Below are 23,202 nucleotides of genomic sequence, written 5' to 3' on the forward strand. Positions count from 1 at the left end.
ATCTGAACTACAACTTAAAGTCTTGGAACACGACGACACTGTCAGATTAAGAAAATAACGGTGTCGTTCCACGAAATGGGTGCCATTTGTGTCCCTTTGATATTTTAAGTAGAAGTTATGCATCAATAGTGCCTTTTTTGTAACAGCCTGTTATATTAAATGATGTGCACTTCAATATAGACCACATGGAGAATTCAATTAATCAAATTTTTGTATATGAGTAAAGGCTTGCTAAAGTGCCAACATTCTGCATTTTGACATGTTCCTCTATCAACCCAGTGTCACTTCTAGGAAGATTTCAACCCAAAAATGTCTCCAAGTTTCACCATCATTGCAAAGGCCTAGTTATTTTTGCTGCTTTGACAAACTGAAGATTATTATGTATATATATATATATATATATATATATATATATATATATATATATGTCTGTCCCTCATTTTAAGGAAAACCCTCTTAAGCTCTGACAAATCAACTGTAAATTTCGGTGTTCCTCAAGGTGCCGTTTTAGGACCACTATTGTTTTCACTATATATTTGACCTCTTGGGGATGTCATTCGAAAACATAATGTTTACTTTCACTGCTATGCGGATGACACACATCTGTACATTTCAATGAATGAAACATGGTGAAGCCCCAAAATTGCCCTCGCTAGAAGCATGTGTTTCAGACATAAGGAAGTGGATGGCTGCAAACTTTCTACTTTTAAACACGAACAAAACAGAGATGCTTGTTCTAGGTCCCAAGAAACAAAAAGATCTTCTGTTGAATCTGACAATTAATCTTAATGGTTGTACAGTCGTCTCAAATAAAACTGATCTCTCTTTTGAAGAACATATCAAGACTGTTTCAAGGACAGCTTTTTTCCATCTACGTAACATTGCAGAAATCAGAAACTTTCTGTCCAAAAATGATGCAGAAGAATTTGTCCATGCTTTTGTCGCTTCTAGGTTGGACTACTGCAGTGCTCTACTTTCCGGCCACCCGGATAAAGCACTAAATAAACTTCAGTTAGTGCTAAATACGGCTGCTAGAATCCTGACTAGAACCAAAACATTTGATCATATTACTCCAGTGCTAGCCTCCCTACACTGGCTTCCTGTCAAGGCAAGGGCTGATTTCAAGGTTTTACTGCTAACCTACAAAGCATTACATGGGCTTGCTCCTACCTATCTCTCTGATTTTGTCCTGCCGTACATACCTACACGTATGCTACGGTCACAAGACGCAGGCATCCTAATTGTCCCTAGAATTTCTAAGCAAACAGCTGGAGGCAGGGCTTCCTCCTATAGAGCTCCATTTTTATGGAATGGTCTGCCTACCCATGTGAGAGACGCAAACTCGGTCGCAACCTTTAAGTCTTTACTGAAGACCCATCTCTTCAGTGGGTCATATGATTGAGTGTAGTCTGGCCCAGGAGTGTGAAGGTGAACGGAAAGGCTCTGGAGCAACGAACCGCCCTTACTGTCTCTGCCTGGCCGGTTCCCCTCTTTCCACTGGGATTCTCTGCCTCTAACCCTATTACAGGGGCTGAGTCACTGGCTTACTAGGGCTCTTTCATACCATCCCTAGGAGGGGTGCGTCACTTTAGTGGGTTGAGTCACTGATGTGATCTTCCTGTCTGGGTTTGAGCCCCCCTTTGGGTTGTGCCGTGGCGGAGATCTTTGTGGGCTATACTCGGCCTTTTTTATTTTATTTCACCTTTATTTAACCAGGTAGGCTAGTTGAGAACAAGTTCTCATTTGCAACTGCGACCTGGCCAAGATAAAGCATAGCAGTGTGAACAGACAACACAGAGTTACACATGGAGTAAACAATTAACAAGTCAATAACACAGTAGAAAAAAAAATGGGCAGTCTATATACAATGTGTGCAAAAGGCATGAGGAGGTAGGCGAATAATACAATTTTGCAGATTAACACTGGGGTGATAAATGATCAGATGGTCATGTACAGGTAGAGATATTGGTGTGCAAAAGAGCAGAAAAGTAAATAAATACATTTAAAAAACAGTATAAAAACAGTATGGGAATGAGGTAGGTGAAAATGGGTGGGCTATTTACCAATAGACTATGTACAGCTGCAGCGATCGGTTAGCTGCTCGGATAGCTGATGTTTGAAGTTGGTGAGGGAGATAAAAGTCTCCAACTTCAGCGATTTTTGCAGTTCGTTCCAGTCACAGGCAGCAGAGTACTGGAAATGAGGTGTTGGCTTTAGGGATGATCAGTGAGATACACCTGCTGGAGCGTGTGCTACGGATGGGTGTTGCCATCGTGACCAGTGAACTGAGATAAGGTGGAGCTTTACCTAGCATGGACTTGTAGATGACCTGGAGCCAGTGGGTCTGGCGACGAATATGTAGCGAGGGCCAACCGACTAGAGCATACAAGTCGCAGTGGTGGGTGGTATAAGGTGCTTTGGTGACAAAACGGATGGCACTATGATAGACTGCATCCAGTTTGCTGAGTAGAGTGTTGGAAGCCATTTTGTAGATGACATCGCCGAAATCGAGGATTGGTAGGATAGTCAGTTTTACTAGGGTAAGCTTGGCGGCGTGAGTGAAGGAGGCTTTGTTGCGGAATAGAAAGCCGACTCTTGATTTGATTTTCGATTGGAGATGTTTGATGTGAGTCTGGAAGGAGAGTTTGCAGTCTAGCCAGACACCTAGGTACTTATAGATGTCCACATATTCAAGGTCGGAACCATCCAGGGTGGTGATGCTAGTCGGGCATGCGGGTGCAGGCAGCGATCTGTTGAAAAGCATGCATTTGGTTTTACTCGCGTTTAAGAGCAGTTGGAGGCCACGGAAGGAGTGCTGTATGGCATTGAAGCTCGTTTGGAGGTTAGATAGCACAGTGTCCAATGACGGGCCGAAAGTATATAGAATGGTGTCGTCTGCGTAGAGGTGGATCAGGGAATCGCCCGCAGCAAGAGCAACATCATTGATATATACAGAGAAAAGAGTCGGCCCGAGAATTGAACCCTGTGGCACCCCCATAGAGACTGCCAGAGGACCGGACAGCATGCCCTCCGATTTGACACACTGAACTCTGTCTGCAAAGTAATTGGTGAACCAGGCAAAGCAGTCATCCGAGAAACCGAGGCTATTGAGTCTGCCGATAAGAATATGGTGATTGACAGAGTCGAAAGCCTTGGCGAGGTCGATGAAGACGGCTGCACAGTACTGTCTTTTATCGATGGCGGTTATGATATCGTTTAGTACCTTGAGCGTGGCTGAGGTGCACCCGTGACCGGCTCGGAAACCAGATTGCACAGCGGCCTTGTCTCAGGATGGTAAGTTGGTGGTTGAAGATATCCCTCTACTGGTGTGGGGGCTGTGCTTTGGCAAAGTGGGTGGGGTTATATCCTGCCTGTTTGGCCCTGTCCGGGGGTGTCATCGGATGTGGCAACAGTGTCTCCTGACCCCTCCTGTCTCAGCCTCCAGTATTTATGCTGCAGTATAAATATGTGCCGGGGGGCTAGGGTCAGTTTGTTATATCTGGAGTACTTCTCCTGTCCTATCCAGTGTCCTGTGTGAATTTAAGTATGCTCTCTCTAATTCTCTCTTTCTTTCTCTCTCTCGGAGGACCTGAGCCCTAGGACCATGCCTCAGGACTACCTGGCATGATGACTCCTTGCTGTCCCCAGTCCACCTGGCCGTGCTGCTGCTCCAGTTTCAACTGTTCTGCCTGTGATTATTATCATTTGACCATGCTGGTCATTTATGAACATTTGAACATGTTGGCCATGTTCTGTTATAATCTCCACCCGGCACAGCCAGAAGAGGACTGGCCACCCCACATAGCCTGGTTCCTCTCTAGGTTTCTTCCTAGGTTTTGGCCTTTCTAGGGAGTTTTACTGAAGACCCATCTCTTCAGTGGGTCATATGATTGAGTGTAGTCTGGCCCAGGAGTGTGTGCTTCTACGCCTGCATTGCTTGCTGTTTGGGGTTTTAGGATGGGTTTCTGTACAGCACTTTGAGATATCAGCTGATGTAAGAATGGCTATATAAATACATTTGATTTGATTTGATTTGATTTAAGCAAACAATTTACCCCTATAAAATGACGGACCATTCCACCAAGATAAGTTATTCACTGCAGGTGATATCATTTGGGTCCTCTGAACAGCATGTTTTTAGGTCTATTCATAATTGTTTCATTATCCTTGACTGAGGTGGTCGAGCTCGACATGTAAACCCTGTTCGCTCAATTGATGTTAGGAAAACTTTCATTTGATGTCACTTTCATCATGTGTGGAACGTATGTATAATTCCTAATTTCATGAACACCAGGTAGTCCCAATGCTCTTCACCACATAAGGAGTCATGTTTTAGCTGATCTATAGCTAAAACCTCAACCTTGTTATCATTAACCCTTTCAAATGGCCTAACGGTGACACATGGTGTTCATGAAATTAGGAAATGTACACATGTTTCACACATAATGAAAGTTTTCCTAAAATAAATTGAGCAAACAGGGTTGATTTGTCACTTCACATCCTATAGACATGTACAAATTGCCCAAAATAACCTGTAACCCCGCACACCCACTCGGTACCGGTACCCCCTGTAAATAGCCTCGTTATTGTTAAATGTTTTACTTTAGTTTATTTGAAAAATATTTTTATTTATATTTTTCTTAACTCTTCTTGAACTGCACTGTTGGTTAAAGGCTTGTAAGTAACCATTTCACGGTAAGGTCTACACTTGTTCTATTCGACGCGTGTGACAAATAAAGTTTGACTTATACAGTGCCTTTGGAAAGTATTGAGTATTTTTTCTACATTTTGTTAATTTACAGCTTTATTCTAAAATGGATTATATAAATAAAACATCTCATTAATCTACACACAATACCCCATAATGACAATGCAAAAACAGTTTTTTAGACATTTTTGCAAATTTATTTCACTTCACAAAAAATGTAACATAAGTATTCAGACTTGAAATTGTGCTCAAGCCATGAGGTCAAAGGAATTGTCCTTAGAGCTTTGAGACAGGATTGAGTCGAGGCATAGATCTGGGGAAGGGTACCAAAAAAAACGTCTGCAGCATTGAAGGTCCCCAAGAACACAGTGCCTCCATCATTCTTCAATGGAAGAAGTTTGGAACCACCAAGACTCTTCATAGAGCTGGCCGCCCGGCCAAACTGAGCAATCAGGGGAGAAGGGGCTTGGTCAGGGAGGTGACCAAGACCCCGATAGTCACTCTGACATCTCCTCTGTGGAGATGGGAGAGCCTTCCAGAAGGACAACCATCTCTGCAGCACTCCACCAGTGGCCAGAAGGAAACAAAAAACAGATGACAGCCCACTTGAAGTTTGCCAAAAGGCACCTAAAAACTCACAGACCATGAGAAACAAGATTCTCTGGTCTGAAGAAACCAAGATTGAGTTCTGTTGCCTGAATGCCAAGCGTCACGTCTGGAGGAAACCTGGCACCATCCCCACGGTGAAGCTGTGGGGATATTTTTCAGTGGCAGGGACTGGGAGACTAGTCAGGATTGAGGCAAAGATGAATGGGGCAAAGTACAGAGAGATCCTTGATGAAAACCTGTTCCAGAGCACTCAGGACCTCACACTGGGGCAAAGGTTCACCTTCCAAGAGGACAACGACCATAAGCACACAGCCAAGAATGGCTTCGGGACAAGTGTCTGAATGTCCTTGAGTGGCCCAGCCAGAGCCCGGACTTGAACCCAATCGAACATCTCTGGAGAGACCTGAAAAAAAGCTGTACAGCAACGCTCCCCGTCTAACCTGACAGAGCTTGAGAGGATCTGCAGAGAAGAATGGGAGAAACTCCCCAAATACAGGTGTGCCAATCTTGTAGCGTCATACCCAAGAAGACTTGATGCTGTCATCGCTGCCAAAGGTGCTTCAATAAAGTACTGAGTAAAAGGTCTGAATAGTTGTGTGAACGTGTTATTTAAGTTTTTTATTTTTAATAAATTAGCAAAAATTCCTAAAACCATGTTTTGCTTTGTCATTGTGGGGTATTGTGTGTAGATTGATGAGGAAAAATATGCTTTATACATTTTAGAATAAGGCTGTAACGTAACAAAATGTGGACAAAGTCATGGCGTCTGAACTTTTTCTGAATGCACTGTATGTGGGTTTATTTACCCTTGGGATATTTGTACAAGGGATATATATCTAAAAATATATTTTAAATAATAATTAGGCAGTTTAATAAGTGTCTGTAACAGGTTTGACAGACAGTGTGGTACAACTTGAAATAAAATGTTCTTAGTTCATAGGATTTTAAGGCCTGAGATGGAAAATATATTTTTCCAGTAGGCTGAACATATCCTCTATACAAATGTTGAAAGAAGATATTTTGCATGTCAAAAACGCACCCATTTTGTGCAACAAACCAACTAGGAAGACACAACCCTGTCATCACTATTATGTCAACACATTTGGACCAGACTAGGGTTGCAAAGGGATGGTACATTACTGGTAAACTACCCGATTTTTGGGAACTTTCAAGGATTTTATGTAATTTATCACAAAACATCTAGTAGCCCTTTTGGGTACTAAAGATTATCACAGGTGTCTGTAATTATCTCTGGCCCTCTGTGTGGTCTTATTACAAGTTAAAATATATAAAATAATCAAATAAACTCTGTATTTTTTTTAATGACAAGCTGTAAAACATTACCCTAAATTTAAACCATCAACTTTGTGAATTCTATTCATGTTTAATATGAGGGTTTCAGCATGAAATGTCCTTTATATATTTTTTTAGACTTTTATTTATTGAATTATGTCTGTCTTTGTTGTAAATGTTTTAGCGACAAACTGTTGGCAGTTGTGAAAAAAGTAAATGGTTGTGCCCCTGCGGAAATCTGTCATGGATCCCCCCGGTACTGCATCTCATTCTGTTCACCAGCTCCGGAGATCTACATCACCGGCCTTCTAGGTGTCACTGAACTGGGTCATCACCAGCAACCCCGGACTGTCTTGTCTGATTACGCACACCTGGTTCCCATTCCCCCTGATTGTTCCCAATTGTCCTTGTCGGTTATTGTTACCAGGTCCGTTGGTCCTGTTGGCACCTGTGCTGTTGTATGTTTGTTTGGGTGGAGTAAATAAACCCCCTATTACATATTCCTGCACCTGTCTCCAATCATTAGACAAGGTGACAAAATCTAATTAACATAATACATGGGCTGCGTCTCAATCCACCACTTTCACCGTTGTTGCCCTTCCACACCTGCGGTGAAAGGTGGCAGAGCTAGAGCGGTGTTCGTCAGACCTTGAGACGTCCTGAAAATCGGTCTTTTCACAAAATCGTATGTAGCATCCAAACGGTATGGCCTACAAACTACTGAAAGATCCATTGCTCTATTGAAAAAAAAAGAGGGCCATTGTTGATTAGATGCTTTTTTCATTAATTTGTCTATTTTCTCTTGAACCATATTGTCTATCCACTAAACTCACAAACAATATGGTTACTGATGTAAAATATGAAGACTATATATATAAAAATTATTTAAGTATAAATTATCAAAGATACCATAGATTGCCTGTCAATTACCAAAGATTCTGCATCCCTACTCAAGACAGATGGCAATGTTGTAATTAGCTAGCAAAGTTCATCAAAAATACCCAACGTTAAAATCTGTCCTCTCCCCTCACTCTTAGAAAGCTAGCTGACGTTATACTACATCTAAATTAAATCAGGCGATATCACAAAAATAACAAGGTTTCCCCACCAATTATCTGCCCCCTCCAGAAATGTAATTGCGTTTCCAAGTCACCATAACCCACTTTAGACTTCAAGAGAACGCTCAGAACAATATTGTGACAAAATGTGCAAACCATGAGTAGTTTGTACTGTAGATCTAGACATGACAAGCTGGATAAAATGCACAGTGAGGTTGACGTTGCAACGTCCAGTCTGAGCAGTGTACAGAATGCCCTAGGATGAGATTGACTTCTGGCTCTGAGGTGGGAGGACTGAGGAAGCACCCCTCAGAGACAAACACTTTTTTTAATCCTTTTTATTTAACTAGGCAAGTCAGTTAAGAACAAATTCTTATTTTCAATGATGGCCTAGAAACAGTGGGTTAACTGCCTGATCAGGGGCAGAATGACAGATTTGTACCTTGTCAACTCGGGGATTCGAACTTGCAACCTTTCGGTTACTAATCCAACGCTATAACCACTGTGAGTCTATAGCACATCACTGGAATCCAGGCTACTCTTCCATATCTGGTTAACATCCCCCTCTCCTCTTATTGTTGCTGACAACACAGAGCTCTTTGAAGCGTCAAGGTGTGTTCATCTGTATTTATGAACGTGTGTGTACTGGGGATTAGAGATCAAGCAATATAATAACATTATCGCTACAGTATACACAGTACAGTGCAGCTCTATCAACACCAACTCACATGTGTATCCTACAGACAATAAAAGGGAGAGACAAAATTAAATCTTTATATATTTTTTTTAATCAAAGTCTAAAACAAAAGCTTACTGCCTACCTGCTGCAGGTTGGTCAATACTTATGCAAAGGTGTACAGTAATGGACTTTTTGTTGAGTTGAATGGATTTAATATAAAGCTTTTGACAAAAAAATGACTATTCAAAGTAAATAAACTAAATATAGGCTTACAGAGATATGATCAATTTAAATAACATATATATGGTACAGTAACTAAAGCATTCTCAATTCCCATTGTAATACCACCAACAAAGTGGTATCTTAGTATTTCAATTGCTTGAAGCTGAGATGTGGTTAGTGCTGGTGGAAATGTTCATGTCAGCACAGTTTAACTAAGGCCAATGTTTAGGAGAGATGGAACGAGCATGGCTGATTGCATCGTATCAAGGACATGTACATTTGTATCACTGTATGGACTTTACATGTGATAATGTGCCGTGGTGGACCAAAAGCTGACTGTCATATTTTTATCTAAAATAGTATTGTCACTAAATTCAAATCCATTCAGGCCTAAATAGAATGAATGGCTGTTCAAACATACAAACATGTATGATTTTTAAGTAATTCATTTGCATTTTATTGCATGACATAAGTATTTGATCACCTACCAACCAGTAAGAATTCTGGCTCTCACAGACCTGTTTTTCTTTAAGAAGCCCTCCTGTTCTCCACTCATTACCTGTATTAACTGCACCTGTTTGAACTCGTTACCTGTATAAAAGACACCTGTCCACACATCCAATCAAACAGACTCCAACCTCTCCACAATGGCCAAGACCAGAAATCTGTGTAAGGACATCAGGATTACAATTGTAGACCTGCACAAGGCTGGGATGGGCTACAGGACAATAGGCAAGCAGCTTGGTGAGAAGGCAACAACTGTTGGCGCAATTATTAGAAAATGGAAGAAGTTCAAGATGACGGTCAATCACCCTCGGTCTGGGGCTCCATGCAAGATCTCACCTCGTGGGGCATAAATGATCATGAGGAAGGCGAGGGAGCAGCCCAGAACTACACGGCAGGACCTGGTCAATGACCTGAAGAGAGCTGGGACCACAGTCTCAAAGAAAACCATTAGTAACACACTACGCCGCCATGGATTAAAATCCTGCAGCGCACACAAGGTCCCCCTGCTCAAGCCAGCGCTAGTCCGGGCCCGTCTGAAGTTTGCCAATGACCATCTGGATGATCCAGAGGAGGAATGGGAGAAGATCCAAGATGGCGTAGCAGTAAGTCGTCCTGTCGTCCTGTCCCTTGTATATATCGTTTCTTTTTCGTTTTTTACATATTTTTCTTCACATATCTCTTTAAAAACATTTAGCTAAACCTAAGCTTCCAAATACTCTCCTGCAACCCGCCTCACCCAATGTAGCTATTTTTCCTAAAGTATTTATATTTACTTCGGAACCGGAACCCCTCAACTGAAGCTAGCCAGCTAACCACCAGCTATGCTAGCGGTCTTCAGCTAACCGGTCATCAGCTAACCTTTAGCCCGGAAAGCTCTCGCCAGTTCGAAAAACGCGACTCTAACCAGAGCATAACGGACCTATTTATTTTTCATCCCCGGATTCCCACCGCAAACGGAACATTTTTTTCAGCTGAATCTTCACAACTAGCTATCTAGCTAAATCGCTACCCCGGATGATTACTCCTGGCTAGCGTTTCCACCCACTTAGCTTGAAGCTAGCCCGGCCAGAGCACCTGTAGCATACTCCTGGGCTACAATACCCGGGCCCACGACCGGTCTATCGATGTCACTGCATGAAGAGGAATAAACAGACTCACCCCATCGCGACGTCCCCCAAAGGCTAACTCTCTAGCCCTCGCTATCTCCCTGCTTGCTAATTCGGCCTGCTAACTGCTAGCTTGTCTAGCTCCGGTCCGCTAACTGCTACCTTGCCTAGCCCGGGCCTACGAACTGTTAGCTTGTTAGCACAGGCCTGCTAACCGTCTGAATCGCCGCGTTCCAAACACTCACTGGACCCATATTTACTTTCTATCTCTATTTAACTTTTAATTTGTTTATACCTTCCGGAAACCTGCCTCACCCAATGTGATACGGAATCGCTATTATTTTAAATTTTTTAGAACACACTCAAGAACCTCCAGAAGTAACCAGCTAACTAGCTACAAGCTATTTAGTCATTGTTAGTTTTTTTTTTACCTGGATAACACTCGCCAGTCCAGCTTCCCTGCCCATCCACCGCTGCCCCCTGGACACTGATCTCTTGGCTACATAGCTGATGCACGCTGGACTGTCCATTAATCACGGTACTCCATTCTGCTTGTTTGTTTTATCTGTCGGCCCCGTTGCCTAGTCAACGCCATTTTACCTGCTGTTGTTGTGCTAGCTGATTAGCTGTTGCTGTCTCACCTACTGTTTTAGCTAGCTTTCCCAATTCAACACCTGTGATTACTGTATGCCTCGCTGTATGTCTCTCTCAAATGTCAATATGCCTTGTATACTGTTGTTCAGGTTAGTTATCATTGTTTTAGTTCACAATGGAGCCCCTAGTTCCACTCTTCATACCCCTGTTACCTCCTTTGTCCCACCTCCCACACATGCGGTGACCTCACCCATTACAACCAGCATGTCCAGAGATACAACCTCTCTCATCATCACCCAGTGCCTGGGCTTACCTCCGCTGTACCCGCACCCCACCATACCCCTGTCTGCGCATTATGCCCTGAATATATTCTACCATGCCCAGAAACCTGCTCCTCTTATTCTCTGTCCCCAACGCTCTAGGCGACCAGTTTTGATAGCCTTTAGCCGCACCCTCATACTACTCCTTCTCTGTTCCGCGGGTGATGTGGAGGTAAACCCAGGCCCTGCATGTCCCCAGGCACCCTCATTTGTTGACTTCTGTGATCGAAAAAGCCTTCATTTCATGCATGTCAACATCAGAAGCCTCCTCCCTAAGTTTGTCTTACTCACTGCTTTAGCACACTCTGCTAACCCTGATGTCCTTGCCGTGTCTGAATCCTGGCTCAGGAAGGCCACCAAAAATTCAGAGATTTCCATACCCAACTATAACATCTTCCGTCAAGATAGAACTGCCAAAGGGGGAGGAGTTAGCCTGCAAAGTAATGTCATACTTTCCAGGTCCATACCCAAACAGTTCGAACTACTAATTTTGAAAATTACTCTCTCCAGAAATAAGTCTCTCACTGTTGCCGCCTGCTACCGACCCCCCTCAGCTCCCAGCTGTGCCCTGGACACCATTTGTGAATTGATCGACCCCCATCTAGCTTCAGAGTTTGTTCTGTTAGGTGACCTAAACTGGGATATGCTTTACACCCCGGCAGTCCTACAATCTAAGCTAGATGCCCTCAATCTCACACAAATCATCAAGGAACCCACCAGGTACAACCCTAACTCTGTAAACAAGGGCACCCTCATAGACGTCATCCTGACCAACTGGCCCTCGAAATACACCTCCGCTGTCTTCAACCAGGATCTCAGCGATCACTGCCTCATTGCCTGTATCCGCTACGGAGCCGCAGTCAAACGACCACCCCTCATCACTGTCAAACGCTCCCTAAAACACTTCTGTGAGCAGGCCTTTCTAATCGACCTGGCCCGGGTATCCTGGAAGGATATTGACCTCATCCCGTCAGTTGAGGATGCCTGGTCATTCTTTAAAAGTAACTTCCTCACCATTTTAGATAAGCATGCTCCGTTAAAAAAATGCAGAACTAAGAACAGATACAGCCCTTGGTTCACTCCAGACCTGACTGCCCTCGACCAGCACAAAAACATCCTGTGGCGGACTGCAATAGCATCGAATAGTCCCCGTGATATGCAACTGTTCAGGGAAGTCAGGAACCAATACACGCAGTCAGTCAGGAAAGCTAAGGCCAGCTTCTTCAGGCAGAAGTTTGCATCCTGTAGCTCCAACTCCAAAAAGTTCTGGGACACTGTGAAGTCCATGGAGAACAAGAGCACCTCCTCCCAGCTGCCCACTGCACTGAGGCTAGGTAACACGGTCACCACCGATAAATCCATGATTATCGAAAACTTCAATAAGCATTTCTCAACGGCTGGCCATGCCTTCCGCCTGGCTACTCCAACCTCGGCCAACAGCTCCACCCCCCCGCAGCTCCTCGCCCAAGCCTCTCCAGGTTCTCCTTTACCCAAATCCAGATAGCAGATGTTCTGAAAGAGCTGCAAAACCTGGACCCGTACAAATCAGCTGGGCTTGACAATCTGGACCCTCTATTTCTGAAACTATCCGTCGCCATTGTCGCAACCCCTATTACCAGCCTGTTCAACCTCTCTTTCATATCATCTGAGATCCCCAAGGATTGGAAAGCTGCCGCAGTCATCCCCCTCTTCAAAGGGGGAGACACCCTGGACCCAAACTGTTACAGACCTATATCCATCCTGCCCTGCCTATCTAAGGTCTTCGAAAGCCAAGTCAACAAACAGGTCACTGACCATCTCGAATCTCACCGTACCTTCTCCGCTGTGCAATCTGGTTTCCGAGCCGGTCACGTGTGCACCTCAGCCACACTCAAGGTACTAAACGATATCATAACCGCCATCGATAAAAGACATTACTGTGCAGCCATCTTCATCGACCTTGCCAAGGCTTTCGACTCTGTCAATCACCATATTCTTATCGGCAGACTCAGTAGCCTCGGTTTTTCGGATGACTGCCTTGCCTGGTTCACCAATTACTTTGCAGACAGAGTTCAGTGTGTCAAATCGGAGGGCATGCTGTCCGGTCCTCTGGCAGTCTCTATGGGGGTGCCACAGGGTTCAATTCTCGGGCCGACTCTTTTCTCTGTATATATCAATGATGTTGCTCTTGCTGCGGGCGATTCCCTGATCCAACTCTATGCAGACGACACCATTCTATATACTTTCGGCCCGTCATTGGACACTGTGCTATCTAACCTCCAAACGAGCTTCATTGCCATACAACACTCCTTCCGTGGCCTCCAACTGCTCTTAAACGCTAGTAAAACCAAATGCATGCTTTTCAACCGATCGCTGCCTGCACCCGCACGCCCGACTAGCATCACCACCCTGGATGGTTCCGACCTTGAATATGTGGACATCTATAAGTACCTAGGTGTCTGGCTAGACTGCAAACTCTCCTTCCAGACTCATATCAAACATCTCCAATCGACAATCAAATCAAGAGTCTGCTTTCTATTCCGCAACAAAGCCTCGTTCACTCACGCCGCCAAGCTTACCCTAGTAAAACGGACTATCCTACCGATCCTCGACTTTGGCGATGTCATCTACAAAATGGCTTCCAACACTCTACTCAGCAAACTTGATGCAGTCTATCACAGTGCCATCCGTTTTGTCACTAAAGCACCTTCTACCACCCACCACTGCGACTTGTATGCTCTAGTCGGCTGGCCCTCGCTACATATTCGTCGCCAGACCCACTGGCTCCAGGTCATCTACAAGTCCATGCTAGGTAAAGCTCCGCCTTATCTCAGTTCACTGGTCACGATGGCAACACCCATCCGTAGCACGCGCTCCAGCAAGTGTATCTTACTGATCATCCCTAAAGCCAACACCTCATTTGGCCGCCTTTCATTCCAGTACTCTGCTGCCTGTGACTGGAATGAACTGCAAAAATCGCTGAAGTTGGAGACTTTTATCTCCCTCACCAACTTCAAACATCAGCTATCTGAGCAGCTAACCGATCGCTGCAGCTGTACATAGTCTATTGGTAAATAGCCCACCCATTTTCACCTACCTCATCCCCATACTGTTTTTATTTATTTACTTTTCTGCTCTTTTGCACACCAATATCTCTACCTGTACATGACCATCTGATCATTTATCACTCCAGTGTTATTCTGCAAAATTGTAATTATTCGCCTACCTCCTCATGCCTTTTGCACACATTGTATATAGACTCCCCCTTTTTTTCTACTGTGTTATTGAGGCGGCAGCGTAGCCTAGTGGTTAGAGCGTTGGACTAGTAACCGGAAGGTTGCAAATTCAAACCCCCAAGCTGACAAGGTACAAATCTGTCGTTCTGCCCCTGAACAGGCAGTTAACCCACTGTTCCCAGGCCGTCATTGAAAATAAGAATCTTAACTGACTTGCCTGGTTAAATAAAGGTAAAATAAAAAAATAAAAAAAATTGACTTGTTAATTGTTTACTCCTTGTGTAACTCTGTGTTGTCTGTTCACACTGCTATGCTTTATCTTGGCCAGGTCGCAGTTGCAAATGAGAACTTGTTCTCAACTAGCCTACCTGGTTAAATAAAAGTGAAAAAAATTAAAAATGTTGTCTGATGAGACAAAAATAGAGCTTTTTGGTCTAAACTCTACTCGCTGTGTTTGGAGGAAGAAGGATGAGTACAACCCCAAGAACACCATCCCAACCATGAAGCATGGAGGTGGGATGGGGATGCGTTTCTGCAAAGGGGACAGGACGACTGTCGTATTGAGGTGAGGATGGATGGGGCCATGTATCGTGATATCTTGGCCAACAACCTCCTTCCCTCAGTAAGAGCATTGGAGTTGGGTCACGGCTGGGTCTTCCAGCATGACAATGACCCCAAACACAAAGCCAGGGCAACTAAGGAGTGGCTTCGTAAGAAGTATCTCAAGGTCCTGGAGTGGCCTAGCCAGTCTCCAGACCTGAACCCAATAGAAAATATTTGGAGGTAGCTGAAAGTCCGTATTGCCCAGCGACAGCCCCGAAACCTGAAGGATCTAGAGAAGGTCTGTATGGAGGAGTGGGCCAAAATCCCTGCTGCAGTGTGTGCAAACCTGGTCAAGAACTACAGGAAATGTATGATCTCTGTAATTGCAAACAAAGGTTTCTGTACCAAATATTAAGTTCTGCTTTTCTGATGTATCAAATACTTATGTCATGCAATAAAATGCAAATTAATTACATAAAAATCATACAATGTGATTTTCTGGATTTTTGTTTTAGATTCCGTCTCTCACAGTTGAAGTGTACCTATGATAAAAATTACAGACCTCTACATGCTTTGTAAGTAGGAAAACCTGCAAAATCAGCAGTGTATCAACTACTTGTTCTCCCCACTGTAACACATTCAATGCTATTCCTTGCTGAAAAATATGGATTTACATTTACCACACACTATATTCCAGCGTGACTTACTGGGGCAATTAAGGTTAAGTGCCTTGCTCAAGGACACATCGACAGACTGTTTACCTAGTTGGCTTGGGAATTCAAACCAGCGACCTTTCGGTTAATGTCGCAACACTCTTAACCGCTAGGCTACCAGGCACCCTACAACTTGACATTTGCCTTCTACAAGTCATTTTTCAAAAACATTGAAAAGTACCTGACAAATATCCAGGGGTCACAGCCTAAGATCAACAGCCGATAGAAAATGTCCAGCCATCACGCCTATGCAGACAGTCGGAGACAATGCGTGCACTTTGTGGCAACCTCCAGAATGAAGTCAGCATCTAAGAGAAGACGTTCCCCAGCCCACAGCGTGTCACTTTAATGTTGCTGCCTACTGGGAGCAAACGTCTATTCTACATTGGTTCAACGTTATTTCATTGAAATGACTCTGTGAGCTCTTACTGCAGCCGTTGTAAGGGGGCAATGAAATTGTCTGTGATTAAAATATCCTGTACCCTTACAGGAGAGGACATGGCATGGATATTGATTTGTTCCTCAGAAGTTGAGACGTTCCTGTTCATTTCTCCTTCTCTACGTTAAGGACACCTTGCTGGCTGAGGAGGATCAGAGCTGCATGGCTTCCTCTCCAAATGACAGCACAGGGGCTATCCGTTTAACCACACAGGTAATCAAAGCAGAGATGAACATGCCTGCAGAAGGACAAAATGGTGTGTGCGTGTTTGTGTGTACCTGTGTGTGCTTATGTCCAACATACTCATCTCTCTCTCTGGGGAGGCTTTGACAAGCCCTGTCAGGTGCTGTGTCCGTATTGACTGATCAGCAGGATGTGTCTGTATTCAGTGTGCGTGCGTGCATGAGCAAGCACCTGTGTGTGTGTGTGTGTGTGTGTGTGTGTGTGTGTGTGTGTGTGTGTGTAGAGCCTGCATCCGTATCGAGCGATAACAGCATGATGCGAGGTAAATCTGACCTGCCCCAGGAATCAGGGATTAATGGAGTGACCTGGCAGACAGTTTCCTCCTGTGCTTCAGTCAACACCCGCAGCCCTAGATTCTTCCTCCGTATTGTCAATATAGTCCTATTAATATGTCTGTGTTGGGGGCATTGTCTAAAGGTGTCAGACTTTATCCAGGGCAGACACAGCCAAGAAGAAGTTTAAAATAAATGATGCAGCAAAAATATGTCTGTTAAAGTCAGCTAAGGATGATTCTAAGAGACGCTGGGTAATTTAAGCATAGTATTTTTAAACATACATTTGGGAGTTGGGAGTGTGACGGCCATCCTTGAACTCAGAAATAATTGAAGATTTCTTTTTCTTTTCCTCCTTGGCTTTTAATTGGGGATTGGGGAAATGGATCATCTGAGAGGGAGGAGTCAATAATTCAGAAGCCAATGTTTCCTTTGATCTGCACTCATTGAACTCTGATCCCTGTTGTTAATCTGCAACTTGATGGATACCTCCATTCTGAATGCTTACTCTCAGTAACCACACATATAGGTAGTTATGCAAACACACACACACACACACACACACACACACACACACACACACACACACACACACACACACACACACACTCCCCATACTACAGTAGATAAATCTCATAAATCAACACTTCAATCAGTGTAGATGAAGGGGAGGAGACAGTATAAGTAAGGATTTTTAAGCCTTGAGATATTTGAGACATGGATTGTGTATGTGTGCTATTCAGAGGGTGAATGGTAGACAAAATATTTACAGTTTTTTACAATCACTTTGGCACGAATTTCGGAAACCTTGATGTAATTTTTCAAAACTCTAGACACAAAACTCACAACCAATGATCAAAATGTAAATTTTTCAAAACTCAAACACTTTTTCCAATTGCTTGGATACAATACACATAAAGCTAAGATCATTTGTTCATTGAACTAAAATCACCTGTTCAAAATAACACAACTTAACATCAACTTAACATCAAAGTATTACCATTTCAAAATTAAATTCACACATTACATCTGAGATGACTGAGTATTAATTTCATTACAATGATCTAAGTATCCATTGATACAACTGCTCAAAATGATAAGTAACTGTTGCATTACTCTTACGTAATGCATAGTTTTTTGGAAACTGACAAACAATATTCCATGTTAATATCATGAAAGTTTCAGAATAACGAGATCCATTGACACCAATTACCGTGGAACATGAACCAATTGGACTACATTATCTATGGATGTAATATTTCATCATCATTCTTTATGAGACACTGTTTCTATGGTCCCATGTACCACTTTTCCAGACCATGTTTTCAGATTTGCCATTACTGTACACTCACCAGCCACTTTATTAGGTTCACCTATCTAGTACTGGGTAGGACCAGCATTTGTGGCCTTTCTGTTAGCTTGAATGAGTCTGGACATTGTCCTCGGACCTCTCTCATTAACAAGGTGTTTTTGCCCACAGAAATGCCGCTCACTGAATGTGTTTTGTTTATCGCACCATTCTCTGTAAACTCTAGAGACTGTAGTGCGTAAAAATCCCAGGAAGGCAGCTGTTTCTGAGATGCTGGAATCACCATGTGTAGCATCAACAATCATACCAAGGTCAAAGTTGCTTAGATTACGCATCTTGTCCGTTCTAATGTTAGGTCGAACAACAACTAAAGCTCTCTACTCTATATACTCTATGTATTGAGTTGCAGGCAGCCACATGATTCGCTGTTCGAATGCAACCTTCCTTGATGGGCTAAATCAGGTCTGTAGAGCTGTCAGGTTCCACCTTGCTCAAATGGTGCAAGCATGGTTTCAGGCCCATCCACAATTTACCACCCTGTACTTACCCCCGTACTCTCCTTACTTAAAACCCGATTGAGGAATTTTTCTCCACATGGAGGTGGAAGGTATATGATAGGCACCCTCACGAACAAGCCACCCTTCTCCAGGCCATGGATGACGCATGCAATGACATCACTGCAGACCAGCGTCAGGCCTGGATTCGCCCTGCCGAAGATTCTTCCCAAGATGTTTGGCTAACGAAAACATTAATTGTGATGTGGATGAGAACCTATGGCCAAATCCACAAGACAGGGTTGAGGGAAATATAGAAGTACAGTAGTTTTTTTCTTTTTTTGGAGCTAAATATTTTTGCTTTGATTCGAAGAAACCTATGAATGATTTTATTGTATTTCATCAATAAATATCAGATTTTGTTCAATGATTCCACTGTGTCTGTAGTACTCTCTTTACTAGTCCTTTTACAGTGATGTGTTTACTTGTAGTAGCATAATGAAACATGTATCACATATTTTGTACTACCATATTTAATGATTGTATGAACAACTACACAGTGAAACTATCGGTGTCTTGTGTGTGGGTGATCTAAATGAATGTTCCTATGGTATTTCATGATAAATTAGTTGCAGCCGTTGTAACCAATGAACCAATGATTCTGCAAGTGCAAGGTTTCTTTAAAGATACAAATGCACAATGCAATGTTTTGAACATTGGACAGCCTGTGTTACAAGTGAAGACCGTTTTTAGTTTTGTGTCTAGAGTTTTGAAAAATGCCAACAAGGTTCTGAAATTAGTGCCAAAGGGATTGTAAAAAAAAACTGTAAGTGCGTTCGAATGGGATATGGTAGTAGGTGCCAAGTGCTGCTGGGTTTTTCATGCTCAACAGTTTCCTGTTTCTATCAAGAATGGTCCACCACCCAAAGGACATCCAGCCAACCTGACACAACTGTGGGAAGCATTGGAGTCAACATGGGCCAGTATCCCTGTGGAAAGCATTCAAAACGTTTTAGAGTTATATGCCCCGACAAATGTAGGCTGTCTTCAGTCCTTTTTGGAGTCACTTTTATTGTATTAATGTGGATGCTACCATGATTATGGATAATCCTGAATGGATTGTGAATAATGATGAGTGATACAGAGGGGATCAGAGATCATATTCCCAGGACATGTTAACCTCCCCTGTTATTGGTAATGGTGAGAGTTCAGCATGTCTTGGGGTTATATTTGTTATATAATTTTGGAGAAAAAAAAAATATTTAACAGGGGGTTGCCACACCTCCAGCCCCCCAACTTCCTGTGGCTATGGTAAGCACTACACGAACAAAGAGTATTACACTGTGTAGTATAGTATGCTACAGTATACTACACAATTCTATAGTAAGCACTTCACGATCATTAATACATATGTTGAAATATAGGTCAAATTTGATAGTCTGCATATACCTCCATTCCTATTCTATTCAGAGAAATTCATCAAATTTGAAATGAGCTTGTTAATGCGATGCATGGCTGTTGAATTTGGTCAAATCCACGCGCACTTGGCCCACCCCACCAGTCAGAATCCACTACTGTGTTGCGGCTGTGGCATACTGCATACGTTTTACTAAACAATAATTGCTAAATACTAAGTATGCGACAATGAGTACATGGCATGCAGTTGAAATCAAATCAAATGACATTCTATTGGTCACATACAGATGGTTAGCAGATGTTATTGCGAGTGTAGAAAAATGCTTGTGCTTCTAGTTCCGACAGTGCAGCAATATCTAACATGTAATCTAACAATTCCACAACAACTACCTAATACACACAAATCTAAGTAAAGAAATGGAATAAGAATATATACATATAAATATAGTGATGAGCAATGACGGAGCGACATAGGCAAGATAAGTATGTAGTGCGCTAGTATAGATATAGGTCCCCAAAGCACACTCATCCTTGGGTCGCTCCTCTTTTCAGTTCGCTGCAGCTAGTGACTGGAACCAGCTGCAACAAACACTTAAACTGGACAGTTTTATCTCAATCGCTTCATTCAAAGACTCAATTATGGACACTCTTACTGACAGTTGTGGCTGCTTATGGGGTTCACCTTGGGGTCATGATAGGGGCTGCACCAAATGATTGATGTATTATAATAATTGATTATGCTTATGTTGTATTAATAGAAGGGGAAGGGCTATAAGACCCCTCCCTCACTACATCTATAGGGTCCTGGACTACAGATTAGCAATACATTTATTATAAGGTTTAAGACTGTTCCACAGTTCTTTTCTAGTCTCTGCCTCTTATAAGAAATGGTCTGAGCAGATGTGTGAGCCATAGCAGTCAAAACAGGGTGTCTGTGAGAAAGCGCCTTAAGGCGAAAAGAGATACATAGACACAGACCCCTACAGGGGAGTAAATAGATAAGAAACAAGTCAGACACACCACTGTAAGCCACACGGTAATGGGAAATTACTGCTGAGCCCTTAGAAAACACTGGACTATTGTTTTCCCCTGCAAGTTTGTATAACTGTATATGCATGGACTTGGTCTCATGAGTAGAAGGTGTTGACGTAGGCAGTTACATCACTAGGGAACGCAAGTATATTAAAACAACTTTGACCTTTTTTATTTTGCAGAATTTACTCTGAAACATGCGTGCTGTGTTTCCATTGTCACCTTCTGTCTGTAATTGCATTAATAAAGGTTTAATTTATTTAGTTAAAGAAGATATTGTCTGATTGCTGATTTCACCAATAAGCCAATGATTGACATGGAACAAGGAACCTACCCCAACACTGCATTGTGTGATGTACTGTTGCCTCTACATTCTTGAACTTTGTGCTGTTGACTTTGTCCAATAATGTTTGTACCATGTTTTTGTGCTGCTACCCCATGTTGTGTTGCTACCATGTTGTTGTCATGTTGTGTTGCTACCATGCTGTGTTGTCATGTGTTGCTGCCTTGTTATGTTGTTGTTTTAGGTCTCTCTTTATGTAGTGTTGTGTCTCTCTTGTTGTGATGTGTATTTTGTCCTTAATTTGTATTGTATTTATTTTTTTAATCCCAGGCCCCGTCCCTGAAGGAGGCCTTTTGCCTTCTGGTAGGCCGTCATTGTCAATAAGAATTTGTTCTTAACTGACTTGCCTAGTTAAATAAAGGTTAAATAAAAAATCAAACAAATTAAAGGTATTCGGACACGGCCAGTGTGAAGTATAGTATCCTACAGTATACTACAAAATGATATAGTAAGTACTACACATGATCGAGGGATACTACAGAGTGTTGTATAGTATTATACAGTTTACTAAATAATACTATATAATTCTATAGTAAACTGTAGTACTTTTTTGTGTGTTGGCTATCTGGTGAGATTCCCGCCGAACTGTCACTCAAATGATAAATTAATTAGCCCACGGCGGCCTCAGCACTCCTTGTCTTTCCATTAGAGCTATTTCCCCCTACTCAGCTCTGCAAAAGCTTAGGAATATCTCAAACACACACACACAGAGGCCCAAACCACCAGACACACCGCCTGTTGAAATGTGTGTCTACTAAGTGTCTACTAATCAAATCACTTAGTCTTACATTAATGGGCTTATTAAACTGCTGCATCTGCTGGCGTCCTCTGGACCTGAGTACCCGGATGGATTAAAATCAACAACAACAACATAACAAAGTGTGTGTGTGTCTGTGTGTATATGTGTGTGTGTGTGTGTCTGCCTAAACAGCACAGTGAGTTGACCATTAATATGCGTGGCAGAGGAGCTTCTCACCAGAGAGCGACAGTATAATAGATTATGATGATGTGGCGAGACGTGGGATAATGTTTTTGATCACGTGGACTGGAAGATATTCCGGGTCGCCTCTGGAGATAACATGAATGAATATGCCGACTCAGTCACCAGATTCATAAAAAAATGCATAGATAACGTGACAGCATTTTAGTCTTTCAAAACGTTCCCGAATCAAAAAATGTGGATTGATAGCAGCCTTGTAGGAAAACTGAAAGAGAGATGCTGTTTATAAACAGAGCAAGGTGACCGGGAACAGTAGTTAGGTTAAGCAGTACAAATAAGACCTATACAGTTCGATCAAGATGGTAAAACACAAGTTTAGGGACAAAGTGGAGGAGGAATTCAGCGGGTCGGACACAAGGCGTATGTGGCAGGGGCTCCTAACATCACAGGTTATAAAAAGAAAGCCAGCCACATCGCGGTCACCAATGCCACCCTACCAAAGGAACTAAATACCTTTTCTCACGATTCGAACACAATGAACCTGAGCTGCCGAGGAGAGCCCCCGATGAAAACATGGGCTACACACTCAGTCTCCACTGAGGACATATGTTAATCTGTGCTACAGACCCGTTCTGGCTCTGTGTGGGGTTAGAAGGGACAAGGATACACAGGTGGGCCTGAAGCAGAGCGGCAGAGGGTGGGCAGGAACCAGAAAGCCAAGCCTCACTGAGAGAACGTGGAGGAAGCACTGCTCTAGAAGGTTGATTGTATCCCTAAGAAAGCATGTATAGTACAATGTATAGGAACATGTGTTAGCCATGGTACTATATTAGCTTTATCGGCTGCTGACTATGAGGCAAGTTAGCGTTTTTCATCATGAATCTTGTCCTGGAGGCAAACTCTGCATGGTGGCTGGCTGGCATAGCTGCAAAGTCATAAAATCAGATTTTCAACCTAACCCTAACTTTTTTATTTTATTTTACCCTCTTTTTCGTGATATCCAATTGGAACCTTGTATCATCTCTGATTTGGGAACATTTTGAAAGACTATATTGCTATCACCTTATCTATGCATTTTTTTGATGAATCCGGTGACTGAGTCGGCGTATTCATTCATGTTATCTCCAGAGGCGACCCGGAACATATT

At 42.9% G+C, this 23,202-nt stretch overlaps 1 protein-coding gene across 1 annotated transcript in view; it reads right to left on the reverse strand.

The window, feature by feature from the left end:
- Positions 1-23,202, reverse strand: part of LOC115138175 (chemokine-like protein TAFA-1) — a 291,162-nt gene that overhangs the window by 130,791 nt on the left and 137,169 nt on the right. The window lies entirely within an intron of this gene.

This window comes from Oncorhynchus nerka, linkage group LG2 (assembly GCF_034236695.1).
Source record: "Oncorhynchus nerka isolate Pitt River linkage group LG2, Oner_Uvic_2.0, whole genome shotgun sequence".
NCBI lineage: Eukaryota > Metazoa > Chordata > Actinopteri > Salmoniformes > Salmonidae > Oncorhynchus > Oncorhynchus nerka.